The 23,355-nt window shown below is 36.2% G+C and overlaps 1 protein-coding gene across 1 annotated transcript in view; it reads right to left on the bottom strand.

The window, feature by feature from the left end:
* Nucleotides 1-23,133, bottom strand: part of EYS (eyes shut homolog) — a 1,404,981-nt gene extending 1,381,848 nt beyond the window's left edge. The window contains exon 1 of the mRNA XM_070074646.1: nt 23,024-23,133. The gene's annotated coding sequence lies outside the window, so the exon portion shown is untranslated. The remainder of the gene's footprint in view (nt 1-23,023) is intronic.
* Between the last annotated feature and the right edge of the window lie 222 nt (nt 23,134-23,355).

The following is a 23,355-nucleotide window of genomic DNA, read 5'->3' as shown; positions in this document are numbered from 1 at the left end:
GGGCTGTCTGAGCTCTGAGGATAGATGCTATTAGAGGGACAGAAGAAAACCCTATATGAACACCAGAGGCAGCATTCTGTGAGGACGAGAACAGCACACAGAGAAATAAATGGAAAGAATGCACCCAACTCAAGTCCATGTTGACAAAATCCCTGCTCTGAAAATTCCAAAGGATTTGGAAAAGTGTTATGAGAAAATAACATTAAATGGTGCTTATATTTTCCTGGCATCTGGTGAGTCCCCAAGAGTCCCCCTTGAACCACCAGTGCCCACTCTAGAGAAATGGTAGACTGGGTGCGCCTGCAAGCTGCCCGAGTCCTCAGAGGACAAGGTATCTCGAGAGCACTCATGGAGTTCACAGTTTACTTGGCTAACGAGGAGATGAGAGGAGCATGACGCAACATGAGCTAGAAGGCCTGTGTTCCATGTGAGAAGTTGGACTCATCTGCTGAGGGGGTCAGAGGAATTTGCACACTAATGGAGGAGGTGGAATTTGCTAGAAAATATTTTGCATGAACATTTTAGGCAATGATGGTCCTTAATAGGTATAAAATCGAATTTTTCTCTCAGGAGAGTTCTTGTGCTCAGGATTGATTTTATGCCCAGTAAATACAAAACACGTTGCTGTCATGTTAAAGTTGGGGTTAGTGTTAAAACTGCCAGTGTCAAAACAGTCTTGGTATCAAATTTTCACACTTGCCACCTGGAGATTTACTTCTGGGTTGGATGTTCTTGCAGACATCGCCGTTCACTCCACATGATAGGCACAGGCAGCACAACATTATGAGCAAATCATGAAGGCAGAGTGAGACTGGCTGGAGAAGACAGAGGTGGTGCTGAACCGGAGAAGGTGATGGGGCCTGACTCCATGCTGGTCACAGAGGCTCCTACATCCTCAGACTCAATCACTGCTGTGTAGCACATTGCTTTACACTAGTGAGAGGACACGTGCAGCAGGCTAGCACATCGCCTAGGTGGGGCAGGTGACTGTGGCACAGGCCAACATGTTACAGACTTTCACTGCACAATGTAGAAGTCTAGCCATCTTCTTGCCACATGGCAAGCCTTGCAAATTCCTTCCTTCTTTGCAAATCAGGGGCAACTCTACCACGTTGTAGTTTATGCTCAAGCTATCACACTCTGACTATGGGCTGAGATTTGTTGCTGCCTCAAGAAGTGATGCAGTAGGCCCCCAAGGAGTCGTTTTTGGGGTGGCTGTGGAAACCTCTTGCTGTGATAGATACTAAAGAAGGTTTCCTTGGTACATGCCAGATCCTGAAGAGGCATCCACAATCTTAATGACACCTTGTGGAGGGCTCCTTTGAAAATCATAGACTGGTGGATGACCAAAATTCAGAGTTTCACTCTTTGTTCTCCAGTTCCTCTGTGGCTCTGTACAGAGATTTGGAGTTGGGAAACAAACATCCGATGTGCACTGATTGTAATACAATGACAATCCACTCAGAACTCTTGTCAGCAAGACAGGGAAGGGCCAGGCACTCAACCCTGAAGTTCAGGATCCCTGTGCTGAAGCTCAGGAATGAGTGGAATGCAGGTTCTGGGGAGGAGGTGAGGGTGAGGACCTCTATAAAATATTCAAAGAAGATCCACTACAAATTCTACTTAAATTATGTCAAAACAGAGGAAGTTGGAATTCATCCAAATTCATTCTAAAATGTCAGCATTACCCTAATACCAAAAGCAAACATGATACAAAAGAATGTTAGAGGCTACTATCCCAGGTAGAAACATCTTCAACAATATACTAGCAAACCGATCCAGTAGCACATGAAAAAGATGGTTCACCATGATCCAGTGGATGTTCAACATGTATAAATAAATACACATGATATACAAGGGGGCTGGCGCTGTTGGAATAGTGGGCTAAGCCTCCACCTCACCTCCTGTGTTGGTGTCCCATTTGGGCAGCAGTTCATGTCCTGGCTCCACTTCTTCTAATCCAGCTCTTTACTACAGCCTGGGAGAGAAGTGAAAGATGGTCCATGGAGCTGGTGCCGTGGCTCAATAGGCTAATCCTCCGCCTTGCGGCGTCAGCACACCAGGTTCTAGTCCCGGTCGGGGCGCCGGATTCTGTCCCGGTTGCCCCTCTTCCAGGCCAGCTCTCTGCTATGGCCCGGGAGTGCAGTGGAGGATGGCCCAAGTACTTGGGCCCTGCACCCCATGGGAGACCAGGATAAGTACCTGGATCCTGCCTTAGGATCAGCGCGATGCACCAGCCACGGTGGCCATTGGAGGGTGAACCAACAGCAAAAGGAAGACCTTTCTCTCTGTCTCTCTCTCTCACTGTCCACACTGCCTGAAAAAGAAAGAAAGAAAGAAAGAAAGAAAGAAAGAAAGAAAGAAAGAAAGAAAGAAAGAAAGAAAGAAAGAAAGAGAAGAAAGAAAGAAAGAGAGAAAGAAAGAGAGAGAGAGAAAGAGAGAGAGAGAAAGAGAGAGAAAGAGAGAGAAAGAGAAAGAAAGAGAAAGAAAGAGAAAGAAAGAGAAAGAAAGAAAGAAAGAAGGTCCAAATGTCGGGCCCATGCACCTGCATGGCAAACTCAGAAGATCCTGGCTCCTGGCTTTGGATCAGCTGATCTCCAGCCATTGTGGCTATTGAGGGCGAACCAATGGATAGAAAACCTTTCTCTCTCTCTCTCCCTCTGTCTGTAACTCTACCTCTCAAATACAGAAACAAAAATCTTAAAAAAAAAAAAAAAAACTAACTAAAGAAACTACAGAAAGAAGGACAAAGATCATATGGTCATCTCAGTAGATGAAGAAAATGCAAGTGATAAAATTCAATGATGGGGCCAGCATTGTGGCATAGTGGGTAAAGCTGCCACCTGCATTGCTGGCATCTCATATGGGACCAGTTCAAGTCCCGGCAGCTCTACTTCTGATCCAGCTCTCTGTCATGGCCTGGGAAAGCAGTAGAAGATGGCAGAAGTTCTTGGGTCCCTACACCTGTGTGTGAGACCAGGAAGAAGCTTTTGGTTCCTGACTTCAGATTGGCACAGCTCTGGTCACTGTGGCCATTTGGGGAGTGAACCAGAGGATGGAAGACACCACCCCGCCGTCTCTGCCTCTTCCTCTAACTCTGCTTTTCAAATAAATAAATAAATCTTAAAAAATTTATCAGGTTCACAGCTAATGCATGAAAATTACAATGCAATTCACATCAATTATGTTAATATGATATTAATACAAAGAGAACAGATTCCACATAGTTCATAGATATATTCCCTCCACCTTCCTTCTTTCCTAATTTTGAGATAACACACTTTAATTTACATTTAGTGAAAGGTTTCATGTTTCATAAATAAAGAGTTCAACAACTAAAAAGTAGACAATTATAGTGCAGCAGGAATATAAGGCAAGGTATATAAGCAATAATCAAATTAAAATAAATAACGCCCTGGCCTGGAGTTCCAGCATCCCATATGGGCGTTGGCTCTAGTCCCGGCTGTTCCACTTCCAGTCCAGCTCTCTGCTATGGCCTGAGAAAGCAGTGGAGGATGGCCCAGGTCCTTGGACCCCTGCACCCGTGTTGGAGACCCGGAGGAAGCTCCTGATTTTGGATTGGTGCAGCTCCAGCCATTGTGTCCATCCGGGGAGTGAATCAATAGATGGAAGAATTCTCTCTCTGTCTCTACCTCTCTCTGTAACTGTCTTTCAAATAAATAAATCTTCAAAAAATTAAAATATGCCCATTTCACTCATATACAGTAAATTTTTAAATAATCACAGATAATTCAAACTATAGTAGTATGTCATTCTTAGCCATTAGTTTGACAAAGATAAAAAACAAAACTTGACAAAACTACATTTTCAATGGTAATGATACACATAAGCTTTTTTTAGTTTTTAATTCTATCTACCAATAAATATGTGACCAATTTAGTTCATGTAATATGATGTCTTCCAATTGAATCAATTTTGATGCAAATAGAAGAATTTGATTTTTTTAAATAGCTGAGTAACATTTCAGTTATATATAAACCACATTTTCTTTATCCATTCATCTGATGACAAAAACCATGCTTGATTGCATATAATGGCTATTTTGAACAGTGCTGCTATAAACATGGTGGTGCAGGCATCTCTTTAACACGACTGTGTTCATGTCTTCAATTTAGGCCCTCAATAGTGAGAGGTAGGGAATTAATTTTTAAGGACTTTTTTATTTATGTGAAAGCCAGAGTCACAGAGAGAGAGGGAGAGGGGGGAAGAGGAGAGAAAGGATAGAGGGGAGAGGGAAGGATGGAGGGAGAGAGAGAGACAGGGAAAGAGAGTGTGAGATTGAGAAATTGAGATTGAGATTGAGATTTCTTCAATCTGCTGGTTCACTCCCCAGATTGCCTCAGTTGCCAGGGCTGAGTCTGGCCAAAGCCAGAAGCCAAAACTTCATCCTGGCCTCCTACATACGTGGCTGGGACCCAAACATCAGGCCCTCTTGTGCTGTATTCATCAGGCAATTAACAGGGAACTGGATCAGAAGTGGAGAGCTTGGTCACAAACTGGTGCCCATGTGGGATGCAGCTGTCGCAGGTAGTGGCTTTACCTGACATGCCACATGCCTGTAATAGGATCTAATTTCATTCCTCTGCACCCAATTTTGCCAGCACTACTTACTGAAGAGATTACCCTTAGTGTATGGTTTGGGCACTTTTGTCAGAAATCAGTGTCTGTATGTATGTGGATTAATTTATTGGATCTCTGTTCTGCTCCATTGGTCTATGTGTCAGTTTTATGCTGCTATCATGCAGATTTAATTGCCATAGATTTGTAGTATACTTTGAAGTCAGGTATTATGATGCCTCCAGCTTGAATTCTTTTTGTTTAATCAGGATCACTTTGGCTATTCTGCACCTTTTTATTATTCCATAAGATTTTTTTCTAATTCTATAAAGAATATTATTTTTTTTATTGGACAGATAGAGTTAATGCGAGAGAGAGAGACAGAGAGACAGATCTTCCTTTACCGTTGGTTCAACCTCCAATGGCCGCTGTGGACGGCGCACCACACTGATCCAAATCCAGGAGCCAGGTACTTCTCCTGGTCTCCCATGTGGGTGCAGGGCCCAAGCATTTGGGCCATCCTCCACTGCTCTCCCAGGCCACAGCAGAGAGCTGGACTGGAAGAGGAGCAAATGGGACAGAATCCGGCACCCACATGGGATGCGGGCGCCGTAGGCAGAGGAATGACCAATGAGCCACGGCGCCAGCCCCTATCATTGGTATTTTTAAAGGGATTGCATTGAATCTATAGGTTGCTGTAGGTGGTATAGTCATTTCAATGGTATTAATTCTTCCAATCTGTGAACAAGAAATATCGTTCAATCTTTATTTTGTTCTTGATGGTTTCTTTCATCAATGTTTAATAATATTCATTGCAAAGATTGTCGACTTCTCTGTTTAAATTTGTTCCTAAATATTTATTTTTGTGGCTATTGTGAGAAGGAAATTTCTTGATTTCTCCTTCAATGAGTTCATCACTAGCATAAAAAAAACCTATTTTTGTCTATTTATTTTGTAACATGCAACATTACTAAATTGATTTCTCAGTTCTAACAGCATTTTGGTGGAGTAGGTTTTTCCATGTACATAGTGTCATGCAAACATGGATATTTTGACTTTTTCATCACTAATTTTTATGAATTTTATTTTTTCCTCCTTTGTAATTGCTCTTGTCAATATACCTCTAGTACTATATTGAGTAAGAGTGGAGAAACAGACATCCTGTCTTGTTCCAGATCTGAGGGGAAGTGTGTTCAGATTTTATCTCTTCATTATATTTCATGTTGGTTTGTCATATAGTCTTTATAATTTTGAGGTATTTCTTTCTATATATAATTTGTATAGGGCTTTTAGCATGAAGGGATGCTGATTCTTATCAAATGCTTTCTTTGCATCTATTGTGATGTTCATATGTGCTTTGTTCTTCATTCTGTTGATGTAACTTATGACATTTATTGATTTGTGAGTGTTCAACCACCCTTTCATCTCTGGGGTAAATCTCAGTTGACCACAATATGTGATCTTTTTGATGTAGTTCTGCATTTAGTTAACACATTTATTGATATTTTTCAGCTGTGTTCATAAAGATGCAGGTCTGTAGTCATTGCGCATTGTATTTCTGGTTTTCATATTGGAGTGATGTTCTCATAAAGAGTTTTGCAGAGTCCCATCCTGTTTAATATTTTTGGAATTGCTTGAAAAGTATTGGAGTTAGCTCCTCTTTAAATATTTTTTGGAATTATATAGGAAAACCATTAGATCCTGGATTTTTCCATGATGGAACACTGTTAAATAGTTTCAGTCTTGCTGCCTGATATGTGTCTGCTTTGATTATCTGTATATTCTTGATTTAATCTTGATCCAGGAATCTATTTCTTCAAAGTTTTCCAGCTGGTTAGTATATAGTATTGCATAGTATTTTGATGGTTTTGGTTGTAATTTCTCCTTTTTCATCTCCAATTTTATTTCAGGTGCTCTAGGGTAGAGGGGAGGGGTGGGAAACATGGCCTTCCTTTCCTAATCCTTTAGCTCTCAGTCTGAAGTTAAAGTCACTGAGCGATTGCAGAATTTTCTCTCAACTATGGCTACCAAGGGTGGGACGTGCAGCAACTTCTTCCTACCTCAACTTGGGAAGATGTGACTCTCAGCCAGCACTGACTGTGCTGTGCAGCTGACCACAGCAGCATGTATGTATTTTTTCCTCCCTGTCCCATGGAGTCTTTATAGCCATCTTGAATCTACTTCTCCTTTTCATAGTTTAATGACTAGTAAGCCTGCGGCCAAGAACCGCTGCAGCAGCAAGCCTGTGCCTCTCCTAATTTCTGGAAAGAATTCTATGTTCATAGGCTGGAAAAAAAATCATGGTGTTAAAATGTCCATGCTATCAGAGCAATTTATAGATTTAATGCTAACATGGTTAGGGGAGAAGGAAAAGAGAGGGAGGCTGGATAAAATATAGTATCAAAATAAATAAATACATTCTAGTGTTCTATAACACAGTAGAGTGATGATAATTTACAGCAGCTTATGATACGCCTCATAAATAACTAAAGAGAGGGGGGGCCGGCGCTGTGATACAACAAGTTAAAGCCATAGCCTGAAGCACTGGCATCCCATTTGGGTGCATGTTCGAGACCTGGCTGCTTCACAGCTCTCTGCTGTGGCCTGGGAAAGCAGTAGATCAATGGCCCAAGTCCTTTGTCCCCTGCACCTGCGTGGGAGACCTGGAAGATGCTCTTGGCTCCTGGCTCTGGATCCGCACAGCTCCAGCCGTTGCGGCCGACTGGGGCATGAACCAGTGGATGGAAGACCTCTCTCCCTCTCTCTCCCTCCCTCCCTCCCTCCCTCCCTCCTTCTCTCTCTCTCTCTCTGCCTCTGCTCTGTGTAACTCTGACTTTCAAATAAATAAATACATTAAAAAAAAAAAAAAACTAAAGAGAGGGGTTACAAGGCTCTAAATACAAGGAAATGGTAAACGTTTGAGAAGATGGAAACGCTGGTCACCTTGACTCTGTAATTACACACTGCATTCATGTATCAAATTATTACATTATAATCCATTGATATGTATAATTATTATTTGTCAACTAAAATATATTTAAAACTAAGGCAGTTATACTGAGAAAGGAACATAGCTGAGAGTGGTCTGTAGTACTTTTAGGAATCCTATTTTGCGAGCTGTAAGTAATGGGTCATGCTAGCTGAGTATTATTCTCAGCCTGCTTCCTGCAAGACTCAAATATCTCTAGGAATTATATTCTCTTTACCTTGGTATAGAAATTAATTTATTTCCTTAAGGTTTTTTGCAGCATTTTTGTCTACCAGATAGAGTTTACATACTTCTGTCTTAAATCACTCTAGAGTCCTAACAGTGTACCAATCAGGGACCTTTGATGTGCCCTGCAGCTGTTTTACCGGTAATGATCCTTCATTTGATCATGTCTCTGAGTCTATTTTTAAATTATTTTACCAGCTGGAAGTCTGAAAATAAGAAGCCTATTTATTTTATAACACAGTAATCCTACACTAAAAATAATTTTCTAGAATTTGCTTGAATGTAGTCTCATCATCAAATCATTTCTCTTCTTTCCTATTTTATCACAGGCCAATAAGTGAAGCGATTTGGTACTGTTAGTATTTTATTCTGAAATCTTTCTAGCCTAGGAAATCAGGCCATCAAATGCCTTTTCTACCCTACAAATTTCCTACTTTTTTTTTTTTTTCAAACATAATTAAAAATTCCTCATGGACCTGCAGCCTGTCCCCAAAATAGTCCCAAGGCTACATATAGTGCTTCAGTTAGGACCACACCTCATTTCTATGTACTAATTTCTGTGTTAATTACCTTTTATCTGAGACACAAACAACTGGCTCATGGACAAACTTACAACAACCACCTTTTATTATTTCTCATGCACCTGTTGACTAGGTGGTTCTCCTGCTCAATATTTTGATGGACCCTGTCACTGACAAACCAGCCCTTTTATGACTATGGTGTTCATTTTTTTACTTCTGGTCTTAAATCTCTGTTCTTAAATTAATATAATTTTTTTCATATTTTCTGCTTTCCTTTTGAATAGTAAATTCTTTTAGTTTTTACACTAATCTATATTATCATATCTAACTCTATCTCTTCTAGACAAACTACATTTAGGTCTTCCTATTTATCTAAGTAGACAATCTAACTCAGTTTGAATTTTTTTGTTCAATGAATTTCATATGGTTTTTTCTTTTTCTAAGATTTTTTTAAAGTTATTTTAAAGGCAGAGTTATTCAGAGAGAGGGAGAGACAGAGAGAAAGAGATCGAGGTCATAGATTGCTGGTTCACTCCTCAAATAGCTGCAAAACCCAGGTGTAGGCCAGGCCAAAGCCAGGAGCTTCTTCTGGTCCTCCCACATGGGTGCAGGGGCCCAAACACTTGGGTCATCTTTTGATGCTTTCCCAGGTACAGTAGCAGGGAAATGGATCAAAAGTGGAGCAGCTGAGACTTGACCTAGTACTCAAACGTGATGCCATTGGTACAGGCTTAACCTGATGTGCCATAGGGCCAGCTCCATGCTTATTTCTATGATTGGATTTATGCCAATCATTTTTTTTATTTTTAGTCTGTCCTATTGTCTTTTTCTTTTAGATCTTTATTGCATTTTTTTTTACTTTTTCATTAATTCAATATTTTTAACATTCTTTTGATTTTTACCATAGCTATACATTTTTTTTTATTTATTGCTCTTTGGAATGCGACTTATATGATCTACCTAGAACTAATTTTAATATTGAATATAAGAATTAAGGTAATTGTACCAATATAATTCCAATTATTCGATATATCATATTATTGTCATACAAATTATACTTATGTAATTTACTGTCCCATAATTAAATGATATAAAATTTATTTTTAAATAGTTGCATTTTAAAATAATTGAGTGAAGAAAAATTTATAAATTCTAATATAATCATATCTGCCTCCTTTTTTAATTTTCAAAACCTTTATGCTTTTAAATTAAATTAATTAAATGCAATTGAATCAGTTTATATTTCATGTCTTTTCAAGCTGCAGAACTTTAAGATTTCTTTTTTGCTTTTTTGAGTTAAATATACTGATACTATAAAATATTTTAATTAAAAGCTAAGTTAGCCAGCACCGCGGCTCACTAGGCTAATCCTCCACCTTGCGGCAACGGCACACCGGGTTCTAGTCCGGTCGGGGCGCCGGATTCTGTCCTGGTTGCCCCTCTTCCAGGCCAGCTCTCTGCTGTGGCCAGGGAGTGCAGTGGAGGTTGGCCCAAGTCCTTGGGCCCTGCACCCCATGGGAGACCAGGATAAGTACCTGGCTCCTGCCATTGGATCAGCGCGGTGCGCCGGCCGCAGCGCGCTGGCCATGGCGGCCATTGGAGGGTGAACCAACGGCAAAGGAAGACCTTTCTCTCTGTCTCTCTCTCTCACTGTCCACTCTGCCTGTCAAAAAAAAAAAAAATTAAAAAAAAAGCTAAGTTTATTATTGTGCCAAATAGTAAAATCCATGTAGATTTTTCATAATATGCATAAACTTTAGGAAGACAAATTCATATACATTTCATTAATATTAGTTTACATATATTTGTAAGAAGCTTAATTTTTTTTTTTTTGACAGGCAGAGTGGACAGTGAGAGAGAGAGACAGAGAGAAAGGTCTTCCTTTGCCGTTGGTTCACCCTCCAATGGCCACTGCGGCCGGCGTGGTGCGGCCGGCGCACTGCGTTGATCTGATGGCAGGAGCCAGGTACTTATCCTGGCCTCCCATGGGGTGCAGGGCCCAAGCACTTGGGCCATCCTCCACTGCACTCCCTGGCCACAGTAGAGAGCTGGCCTGGAAGAGGGGCAACTGGGACAGAATCCGGCGCCCCAACCAGGACTAGAACCCGGTGTGCCGGCGCCGCAAGGCGGAGGATTAGCCTAGTGAACCGCGGCGCCGGCCAGAAGCTTAAAATTTATATACTCTCCTCATGCTATATTTCTATTGAGCATCACTGGCCTCACTATGGCTTTTTACACTTCAACATGCATGAAATTACAGAGGATCTTGTTAGAAATGCAGGCTAGATTTAATTAAATTAGGCTAGCCTGAGAATGTTGATTTTTTTGTTTCTCATTTTTATTTATTTTTAAAATATTATTTATTTGCAAGGCAGAGTGACACAGAGAGAGAGAAAGATAGAGAAAGGGAGAGAGATTTTTCCATCCCCTGGTCCACTCACAAATGGTCACAGTGGCTGCCGGGGCTGGTCAGGCTGAAAGCAGGAGCCAGAAACTCCACTTTGAGTCTGACACATGGGTATTAGGCCCAAATACTTGTGCCATCTTCTACTGTTTTGGTCAAAGCACCATCAGGAGCTTGATGGGAAGTGGAGCAGGTAGGACTGGAACCATTGTTTTGAAACGGGATGCTTGCTTCACAACCAGTAGCTTAACCTGCTGTACCACAAAACCTGTTTTTATTTTATATCTTTTATTCTCATACTTTTAAATGAAAAAAGATTATATAGTTTTATGTAGTAAAATGTGTTTTTAAATTATATAGAATGTTTAAATCAATATAATATCATCGCCTCATTTACCTTTTTTATTAATTTTAGTTGACACATAAAAATAGATATATTTATAGGATTCAATATGCTAATTTCACTTATGTATACAATGTGTAATAAACAAATCAAGGTAATGAATATACCATCACCTCAATCATTTATTATTTGTTTATAAAATACAGAGAATGGCATAGGATTCACCCTTTAAAAAACAAGGAGATCCTTTCATTAGCAACAACATGTATGGACTGAGGCCACTATAGTAAATTAAATATGATACACAGCTCTGGTAACTGTCATTATATTCTCTACCCCTATGACTTAAATTTTCAGAGTCCCCATATGAATTATAATGTGAAATGTTAGCTTTGAGTGGTTATTTTCTCATAGCATAATGTCCTCCAGGTTCAGCTATGTTTTCACAAATGATAGGATTCTTATTAAGGCTAAATAATATATCACAGTTTCTTTATCCATATATTCAATAATAGACACAAGTCTGTCTTGGCTCTTGCAAATAATCTTGCAATGAACACAGGAGTGCAGATATCCCCTCTACATGTCGATTCAGTTTCTTTAGATATGCACCCTAAAGGGGTTAATGAATCAGACAATAGTTCTAAATCTAGTTTTTTGAGGATCTTCCAATTATTTTCCATAGCAATTATACTAATCTAAAATCCCGTCTGTGATGCACAAGTTTCCTTCTCCTCAAATCTATCATTTCTCATTCATGTTCCATCAATTTGATCAAAATCCATTCTCACAGATGTAAAGCGATATCCCACTGTGTTTTTTCACATACCTGTTTTCTATTTATATGCTTTCATTAAAAAAAAATCCAATGAGGAACTTTGCCTATTTTTACATTGGGATGTAGGATTTTTTCCTACGAGATTTTTAGAGTTCGGATGTGTGGTTTGCAAGTATTTTCTTTCTTTCTCTAAATTAGGAGGTTGCTTATTATAGCAAGATTTTACTATGGCTGAATGCAAATGCCGAACTCTACCTCACTATGCTTCAGTGGTTGCTTTTGTGGGAACCTTGGTATTTCCTATATGTGTACCTTTTAGGCATTAACCAAGGATTCGCACAATGTATAAGAGATCTCAATGCTCCTCCATATTTGATTCCTTTCACTCTTGGATCCCCTCCTTCACTTTTCAGCAATTCTGGGAATCTCAATGTCCTCGGACTCTTCATTCGCCCAATTGAATATTTCTGCCCTATATCCACAACCCATGCAGTTTAGGCTGAAGTTGACCTCAGGTAAAAAACATATAAATATAAACTTTATTTTTACCTTTTTACTATGTATGCTTTTCAAATTGATGCGTTCTTCAAAATGATCAAATTATTCAAATGTGTTAAATGCTTATTTCCCATCACATGGAAAATGGTCTTTTCCATTCAAATTGAAATAAATATATGTTGATAATTTCTAAACAGTCACACATATATTGGTAACATGAAAGTTTCAGGGATTATTAAAATATTAGAGTTACATTCAGTAAGTAATATAGATCCTTCATTGTGAAAAGGATACATCATGGTATATTTTGACTGACGTAACAAAAATGCACCTGGGTGGTACCTACACAATCAAAACACATTTCTCATAGTTCTGGAGTCTGAAAAGTCCAAGATTAAGGTACCAACACATCTCATTACTGTCTCATTATTCTAATCTCATATGGGAGGATGGAAAAAAAATCTCTCTGGGGTTCCTTTAAAAGGGCACTATTCCTATTGATAAGGTTTCTACTTTTAGGACTTCAACACATATATATCAGTCTCCACAGATATTCACATTGGAGAAGAGTTAGTAACTTGTTTTGAAGGACTCAAATATTCAGACTATCACAGGTTGCAATGTCAACCTTGGGGTAGATAACAGCGTTGGGAAGTTTGTTCAACAGAGGAAAAACCCAGCATAAAATGGGAATAGAAAGATAAGAAAACAATTCCCAGGGGCTGCAGTTGTGGTACCCTGTGTTAGGCTGTGGCTTGCAATGCTAGAGTCATCCTAGTCCAAGTTTCAGCTGCATTATTTCCAACCCATAGCACGTAGATAAGCCACTCTTCAGATGACAATGGTAAACTATGAGCACATTATAAAAACAACTATTTGAAGGCACTAAAGAAGGATCAGAAGCAGACAGAAATTGGATGGGAGTCAGTATTTGAAAGACAGTGTAGGGATGAGTATTGTGGTGCAGCAGGTTAAGCCACCTTGGGATGCTGGCACACCTGGTGGAGTGACTAGGATGGAGTCCCACCTCACTTTTGATCCAGCTTCCTGCTAATACCCCTGCTAATACAAGTGCTTACATTCCTGCCACCCATTTGGTAGATCTGGATGGAGTTCTAGGCTCTTGCCTTTGGCCTTACCTACACCCCACTGTTGTGGGCGTTTGGGAAATAAACCAGTGGCTGGAAGAAATCTCTCTCTCTTTCTCTCCTTTGATCTTTCATTCTACTTTTAAATAAAAATAATTTATCTTAAAAATTGACATGAAAAATTTAAGGGTAAGTAATGTCCTTGAAATTAAGAAATGTGAGAATTTGGAAAATAATAGTGTCATCATTTTCCAATTTTGCATAGAGTTCAGGTTATTATGAACTAATCTTGATTCAGTTATTCTCTGTAATTTTCAACTTAATTATAATTTTCATTCATTGTTAAGAGTGTCCAGAGTATATTATTTCCTATTGGAATGCAAATTAAAAGTGAATAGTACAAAATGTAGGTTATAGTTAAGCAATTCTCTGAATTTGCCAGACTTGTCATTCTACCATTGCACATGTTGGGTTACCTAGATGGGACTGGGGAAACAACAGCTTGTTGACTAAACTGTATAACATGTTCTATACAATACAGGTATTTGCTGGTCAAGGGCAATTCAATTTTTTTCACATAATCTGCTGTCTTTATAGAAAAATGTAGTAAAATATAATTACCCAAAGAAATGGAGTAGTTAGTATGTTATAAAGAAAAAAGGGAAGGGATGGAATATCTGATCCAAATAAGAAATGCAATTAAAATCATAAAATTAAATAAATATTTAATCGATACACTGAATTGTTCTAAATTGTAAAACAGTAAAAGAATTAAAATAAATGAATTCTGTTTATACATGATAGAAATAAACACTCTTGTTTATCATTCAAGTTCTCTTTATGCCTGCTCAGTGGCATTAGTATGTAAGCACTTTAAGTAAACTTAAAGTGATGATTTAATCACCAAGCAGGTGAGCACAATACTGCTAATCAAACCAATGTTTATTCTATGCATAGTGTTTGTTATATAGTACAGATGAAAGAAAAATCATCAATACAACTATCAAATCACTACTTCTGCTTTTAAATTAATACCTTATTATGGACTCAGTGAGTTACAGTTATTCTAGTTATATGTCCATATCTATAAAATAATGCTATCACATTTGTTAAAGGAATCAAGTCAAATTCATTAAAAAAATACTCAGTTGATCTGTAGTGATTTTAAGACATTTTCAAAACATTGAAGGTAATTGCCTATATAGTCCAGCAAAAATATTTGTCACCCAAGACTGTTTAGTATAGCTGTTGAGTGGCTAGACTGGACCATTGAATCACAGCATCTCTAGATGCCCTTCATAACTCAACACAAAAATGACCAAGATACAGCCAGTGAAGGCTGAGAAACTGATTGCTAAATTATCTGCACTCCAATCTTTTTTACTTTTTTACTTCACAGACACTTAAAAATACATATATACATACACACATATACACACACACACACGTGTGTGTGTGTGTATGTGTGTGTGTACTTTCTATTACAAGTTCCCATAAGAGAGTGTCCTACCAGAGAACAACATTATTATTCTGGCTTTCAACACAATTAAGCATTTTTATTTTGCTGAGTTTTCTTTCTTCTTTGTTTAGTTTCTTTTGCAAACATGTTTAATGGCTAATTACCATTTCAGCATTTTATCTTAATTGCTACACATTTAGAGACATGTGTCATTAAACCTTCAGCAAACAAGACACTTGCTCACACAATATTTCCATTTTACTTGCCCATCCATGGCTTCATTAAATGATATTTTTATTAATTCAAGCACGCACTTACTTGAGAAACAATTTACATCAAAGCCTTCTCTTCTTTGAGTTAAGGATTGAAAAATTTCATATTTTAGAATAAAAGGTTAACAACTTTCTTTTAAGGACCAAAACACGACAGAAATACAAAAACTATTACTTCAACAATGATACATGCAATATTATTTTATCTCATAACTTCTTTATCTAATTAAATTCAATATGCAAATAGTTTATCTTTTGAATTTTAAACCCATTGACAGATTAGTTACTAATAAATGTGCACTTAAATTCTGAATTAATTAGACTTTATTTTCACTAACAAATTAATATCATATATTTATAGTTTACAAAATGGTTTTTCAGTAAATGTACACATTGCAGAATGACAAAAGCAAGTTATTCATTTATGTATTACCATAGATACTTTTCTGTGCATATGTAGTGAGAACATTTAAATATGTTCTCAATAATTTTTCAAGTTACGGTGCATTACTCTTTACTATAGTCACCATGTTGTACAATGGATCTCCAATTTATCCTTCCTGTCTAACTTAAATCTTATATCCTTAACCAATAATTACTGTTGGATTAACTTGCATAACATTATGTTAAGTCAAATCCATCAGGTACAAAAAGAGAAATAATTTGGATCTTACTTACATGTGGTATCTAAAAGAGATGAAGCCACAGAATTAGAGTTGAATGAGTTTTACTTAGAGAATAGTATTAACTTTGCATAAAGTATTACTGCTGTAATAGGCAATTTGAAAATTGCGATCTTTCTATCCAATAAGAAAACCCTCTCATCTTAAGTAGACTTGGCCTGTTTAAGTACTCCACGGTGAGGCAGGCACTGGCCAAATCCTGTCAGGAACAACATTCTTATTACCACTGATCATCTTTATTATTTTTGTTCACAAGCACTTGCTTCACTTTCCATTTTATATCACAAATATTAATTGTACAATTTATAATAACTGAATGGAAAGGGGTGCATTACTGGTTAATGCCAATTATATTTTTAAGCAAATAGTAATGATTAGTATTTGGAAGACATGTCCACACATACAATTATTTAATTCTTGGGGAAATATGAATAACTGCGCTTAATCCCAGGTATAAGTATATGTCAATGTATGTGTAAGCATGCATGTGTACATATCCTTAATAATTTTCCTTTCATTTCATGTATAGAAAGAAAATCTGTATTTTGAGGCAGCATTTATTCCTATTTGTTCCATACATGTAACTATAAAGAATCTCTAAGTTTTAGTTGGCAATGTAAATCAATATGATTAATTTTTAGAAGTATTTATCACAGAATGATTTTATTAAGAATAACTCCATAAATAATGATTGGCATTGATTTAAAGAGCCAATGCTCACTAAGGAAAGACTATCATAGAATGCAGAACATGGCTATAGTACATGTTTTGCTTGCTAGCATGAAAATCATGAGGTTAGACAAATCATAATTACCTATGCTAGGGAAAGTAAAAAACATTTTACATACTAATAGTCTCTTCATTTTTGACAAAGAATTTAGTTCATAGGAAATATAAAACAGAAGCAAAATCATGCCCTGTCTTTATGAAAAAAATTAACAAATACGGATATTTGAAGTTTACTTTCTAGCTTCAGTCCTAAAAACTAGAATTTAGAAAGGACTTGAGACAAACAAAAATTAACCACTTGCTAACTCCAGTGGATAAACAGTTTATGGAAAAATTGCGTTCAGTTTATTTTCTGTATTAACTTTTTTTTTTAAAAAAAGAGAAACATTCATTCAGATCTCAAAAAAGAAAAGATATATAGCATTAATAACCTCAAGTATGAAGACTATTATTTGTGGGGGATCTGTAATTATAATGCTGGAAACAAGCATGTGTAAAACACTGCATTATTCAGCTCTACAAAAGTAACAATACAAAACTTCTAATTATTTTCTATTGTTCCCATAAATGGACTATGCAATCACAGCCCACTTTTTGGTTAAATTTCATTTTCTAGAATATGCTTTAAAAAGTTATAACTAGTAATGGAGCATAATCTCTATAAATGCTAAAATGTTTGTCCTAGGATAAATCCTGAAAATAAAGACACAACGCACTGTTTCTCACAAATTCACATATTTGGTAAATAGTAACTGTACTTAGTCTTTAAATTTTTAAATATTTTTGGTGTAAATTCACTCAAAATGAAAATCAATTACTTTAGCTTAGTGGATAGGGTCATTCATTTCTTATAACGAAGAAATACATAATTTTAGCAAAATACTGTGTTAGTGCCAATAAAGATCCAACATGTATAATGTGAACTATTCCAACAGAAAGCTACAGTAACTGTCTTAAAATCCTGGAGATTATCAGAATATTTTCTACAACACTGATTACCAAATGTCTTCTTTAAAGAACTAGATATCATATGATTTAAGCTTTGCAAGCAAAGGGACATATATTTGGCAACTGTGGTTTATGAAGCCATCCACCATACACGAATGAATGAAGCTGGTAGCGTTTTTGAGAGGTACAAAACAGGAAAGGGCCTGGATTATCTTCCATTGATTACAGTTAGCTAACTCATATTCACTCAGCTCCAAAGAAGCAAATGTTTAAAATTAGTGAATCTACTAAATGTTTATTAAAATTAATCCTATGATTTTTTGAAAGATATATTTATTTATTTATTTATTTGAGAGGTAGAATTACAGACAGAGAGAGACAGAAAGGTCTTCCATCCAATGGTTCACTCCCTAAATGGCCACAACAGGCAGAGCTGGGCTGATCTGAAGCCAGGAACGAGGAGCTTCCTCTGGGTCTCCCAGGCAGATGCAGTGGCCCAAGCACTTGTGCCATCTTCTGCTGGTTTCCCAGGTCATAGCAGAGAGCTCAATCAGAAGAGGAGTGGCTGTGGCTTGAACTAACACCCATATGGGATGTTGGCACCACAGGTGGAGACTTAGCCCACTATGTCACAGTGCCAGCTCTAGTCTTATGATTTTAGTATGTTGTTCTAGAGCTAAATTTGTTGTGTTATTTTTATATCACTTGAAAATATATTTTGAAACTGTTAATAGGCTCAGAATAAAAAGAAAACAAATAATTTCTAAATATAAAAAATATTGGCATCAATTAAAAGGTAGACATTCAATTAATAACTGGGTTGTACATATACTTTTTCAAAAGGCATATTTATTTATTGGCTAATAAACATTGATTTTAATAATATAGTCAAAGGAATCTTTGCTATTGTATTCACAGGATGATCCTGATGGGCAGTAATGATAGTTCCTCCGATGAATAAACATTCTTGATCCTAGTGGTTTCTCACAATACAATCTTTTTTGTTTTTTCTCAGTGCAATGCCAGTGTTGCTGACTCAGAGATGATTTTTCCACATAAGTATTTAGAGACCTGTGCCATTCTGTGCTAGCTCCTCTCTAGAGTTTCAGGCATCTCCTCTCTAATTAATATAGAAGAGAACAGAGGGGAAAAATTGTGGGCTATTTTTATGTGCCAGACAGTAAGATAAAAGCTTCTATCCATTTTTAATATATCACAACTCATTCAGAAGGTCATCTATATTCAATATAATTAAGCTTTTCTCAAGCAGCAGATGAAACTAGGTAGCCAGGTTCTGTTATACAAGGTATCTTTTCTAGCTGAAGGGTGTATAAAAACATAAACTGAATCAGAAGTTGTCAGGAATACATTTTTACAATATCATTATCTTTAGTATACATTTTATTACATGACATAATTATCAGAAAATATTATAAAATCATATTACCACCTAATAATTAGTGATTTACTTGTTCCTCCCTATTTTTATATCCCTAATTTCTTTTTATTATATAATTTCCTTAGCTAATATTTCCTAAACTATATAAAAACACCAAGTTTATTAGGCATTTCTTCTTGCACTTAATGGTGACACTTACGTTTCCCTAAATGTATCATACTGCTTTTGGAGTCAAAGTTGCTCTATGATTTTTACTAAATAAGTCAACATTTATTCCTATTTAAACAAACTTTAAAGTAATAGATATGAGATTTATTCAACTTACTTCAAACCAACAGTGATATAATTTTCTCTTCTACTCTATTAATATAACTAAACATACCAACACTTAAATATTCTGCCCGATTAGGCAGATGCATTGTATAATTTGTCCAACTGGTTTTCCTTTTACCTATATAAAATTCCATTGAATGTGTCAATGTGTAGTACAAACATAAGGCATTACAAATTTCCTGTTTTCATTGAATTGAGCAGGTTAAAATAGTTGGTATGTAAAGGTTAAAGCATTAATGAGTACCTCATTTCTCAATTTCTATTTTACACATTCTGTTTTCTTCAAATGTAAATTACTATTATTATAATTTTTTTAAAAAAATTTATATTATTTAATTGAATGACAGAGTTACAGAGAGAGGTAGAGTCAGAGAGTGAGAGAAGTCTTCCATCCATTGGCTCACTCCCCAAATGGAGGTAATGGCTGGGGCTGGGCCCAGCTGAAGCCAAGAGCCAGGATGTTCTATGTGAGTTTAGCATCCCAAGGACTTCACCCATCCTTTGCTGCTCTCCCAAGTCCATTAGCAGGGAGCTGGATTGGAATTAGAGCAGCTGGGACTTGAACCAGTGCCCACATGGGATGCTGGTACAGAAGGCTAACCCCTGCTGTACTACAGTGTTGACCCCAAAAATAAATTATTTTGATCAGAAGTTATTTATCTGAAATCATTTATTTTAAATTTTTAATTAGATAGTTTTTAGATATACATAATACCTTCAAAAAGAATCTTGTATACTCTACAACCAGCTTCTCCTACTGTTAACACATTACTGTGGTACATTTGTCACAATTAGTGAACCAATATTGATATAGTATTAGCAACTGAAGTCCAAGCTTTATTTGTTTGTCTCTAGTTTTAAGCTGATGCTCTTTTTCTGTTCTGAGATTCCATCCAAGATATATTACGTTGAGTATTCTTGTTTCCTAAAATACATCTTGGCTTTGAAAGTCCCAGAATTTCCTTTTTTGATGACATTGACAGTTTTGAAAAATTTTAGTCAAATATTTTTAGAATGTCTGATGATTGTCTGGGATAAGGTGTTTTGAGATGAAAGATACCAGAGAAAAAGTGCTGTTCTCATTGCGTCATATCACAGATTTATGTCATTAACTTGACTATTCACTGCTCATCTTAAATTTGATTACTTTGTTGAGGTAGTAATTGTGGGATTTCTTAAGTAAAACCTTACTCTTCCTTCTATGCCCCTATTTCTGCACTGGGCTCTTTGGGAGGTAGTCACCAAATGGTGCCTCAACTTAAAGGATGGGCAGTTATGCCCTACCTCCTAAGATGAAAAAGAAATACATAAATTATTTGGCCATTTCTGTCTAAAACATATACCCTTTTATATATTCAATCATTTATTTTTCATATGGACTCATGCACATTTATTTTATATTTTGCATAATAATTCTCCAACCTTTTGTTCAAATTACTCTAGCTTTGGTCATTGAGAACTCCTTTAGTTGATACCTGTGTCACTTTGATATACACTGAACATTTTAGTTTTTAGCACTACCTTACTCGCCAGTATTACAAGGTGTCCATGTTCGCCTCTATAGTAGTCATATAATAGATAGAAATCTAAGGAGCCTTGCTTCCTTTTATTAGAGAATAGTATGAGAAATCACATTCTGAGCATAGGAAAAATTTTGTCATTTCAAAAATGAAGTCTCATATTTTATTTGCTGGGATTACTTTGACCATTCCCTTTATGTCTTTAGAATGTGTGCAATTAAAAGTGGGTGTTTTGCCCAGCAATTAAAGATACCAAAATCCAATATCAGAGTCCCTGGTTTGAATACAGGATTCTCACATCTGACCCTAGGTTACTACTAATGCAGTCAGTGATGGCTCAAGTAATCACATGGAAACCTGGATTGAGTTTTTGTTACTGGCTTTTTCGACCTGGCCCAGTCCCAGCTGTCATAGGCTTTTGGTAATGAAGCAGAGGATGGGAGCTCTTTCTATAAAAAATAATAATAATAAATAATTCATACTAGAGTCTAGCTATATAGTATTAAGAAGTTCAGTGGTTCTATTACATAGTAGAGTAAGATAGTTAATTTATTACATATTATTAAAAAAGAGGATTATTGGATATTTTCATTATAATGAAATATAATGATTGAAAGGATAAATATAATTACTTCATTTGGACATTATTTTATCTATAAATTTAACAAAACATCACATAGTAATCTATAATTATGTATAATTTTCAATGTCAATTTTTTAAATAAAAGTTCGAAAAAGATGCATAATTAATATGCACTGACATTTTAGATAAACAAATATGACATGATACTACCTATTATGTATCTTATATACATGTTAGAATTTTTTAAAATCACAATTAAATATATTAATTTTTAACATAATGTAATGTTTGAATATATCATATTTAACCCTTATTCAATCCGTTGAGGTAGGATGTTCTTATCACCATTTAACAGATAACAAATATAACTTAGTGAGTTCAAATAGATACAAAATATTTCAAATGGGGTATGAAATCTTGCATCTCTGAGAAGTACTTAGAAGATGTTACTTTCCAAGATAAATATATATAACATTTTAAATACCTAAATCTATATTTAGTTAAAAAATTTTCAAATTTCATGGCTCAGAAAAAGATAATGAATTTCAAGGAAGTGTGAGTTATTTTATGTATTAGTTTGCCAAATAATTATGAATATATATATTTTATAAGGCAAAACATTAATTTATATAGTTTTGGAAAAAATGTTATGCTTACCTGAACGAAAAATAATGCATCAAAGAGGAGATCAGATAAGAAGCACATTAATGGCTTACTACAAGTTAAGTTAAATTTAGCTAATTCAAAATCTAAATGCAAAAATAAATGGTTAGAAAATACCAATTTCAAAAAAACTAAATAATAAGGGACATATTTCAATTATACCATAATAAACTAGTAATATATTCCTTCTTCACATTTCATTTTATCATTTAATTTCAGTGGTAACTTTCCAAAAGCAAAATTAGAAACATTGTTTTGTGTATGCAGAAACAAAGCTCATTTCACTCTAGCTTCCACCTATTGGATAACTGGTTGGTCACTTTAGAAACTGACTTTAACAAAATGAAGGACTAATAATGCTGTTGCAGGATTGAAATGAGTTCAGACATGAGACAGAAATGCTTTTTAAAGTTAATTATGTTTGTTTTGTCTTCTCCCTTCTTGTTCATTACCTTTAAATGGAGGCATACATTGGCAGAAGTAATTACTTTGTTGGTCAATGCAAGTGGCTCCATTCTTGCAGGGACGGGAGGCACACTTATCTGTATCTATTTCAGAACTTGTACCTTTGAACAATAATTTTCAAATAATGTTAGATTTTCAGAAAGCAAATAGGTGCCAAGTTATATTAAATTTGCCCAGGTCTTTTAAACCATTTAGATGTTAAGATTAAATTCATTAGCAGAGAATGCCACATATATATAAGTGTCAGAACCCATTTATTTCACCGTACTACAAACCCCAGCAACTTGTCTTGGAATTACCAAATGCAGACTAATCTCTGAGTTTGTAGGCATTAAAGTCTGCTTATATGTGAATTAATTTATCTTCTGCTTGAGAGTCCAGACCTCGAGTAGATGTTTCGGGTTATTGGGATACACAAATCAAATGTTAGGCTAAGAGAAATAAACAAGGAACAAATAGAAAATACTAGTGAATCAATAACATCCTGATGTGTGTCCCTGAGAGCCAAATGCGCTTTGAAGGCACAGGTGTTAAATGCTATTTACCGATAAAGCCAGGGTGACAGATGCATTTGAATCTCTCCTTGAGTTCTGCAGATGTAGAGTTATGGAGCCAGGGAGAGAAATCACATTTCTTTCTATTAATTTCACAAAGTAAACCTATGTGGAAAGAAAAAAGAAACATCCATTAATTATATCATCAGGCATTTTGTTTTAACTAGTCCTCCAGTTCAGATTTTCTGCTATTGCTCATTTCAGGAGCTGTTTTACTGAAGTTGACCTTTCTTGCCTTTTTTTTTTCTGTCTTTTTAGAAAGAAACTTTCCTAATTAGTGAATTTTTTTGAACTTTTATTTAATGAATATAAATTTCCAAAGT

Source organism: Oryctolagus cuniculus, chromosome 5 (assembly GCF_964237555.1).
Source record: "Oryctolagus cuniculus chromosome 5, mOryCun1.1, whole genome shotgun sequence".
NCBI classification, from domain to species: domain Eukaryota; kingdom Metazoa; phylum Chordata; class Mammalia; order Lagomorpha; family Leporidae; genus Oryctolagus; species Oryctolagus cuniculus.
The sequence above is the reverse complement of the archived record's forward strand: the minus strand, read 5'-3'. Positions and strand labels throughout refer to the sequence as shown.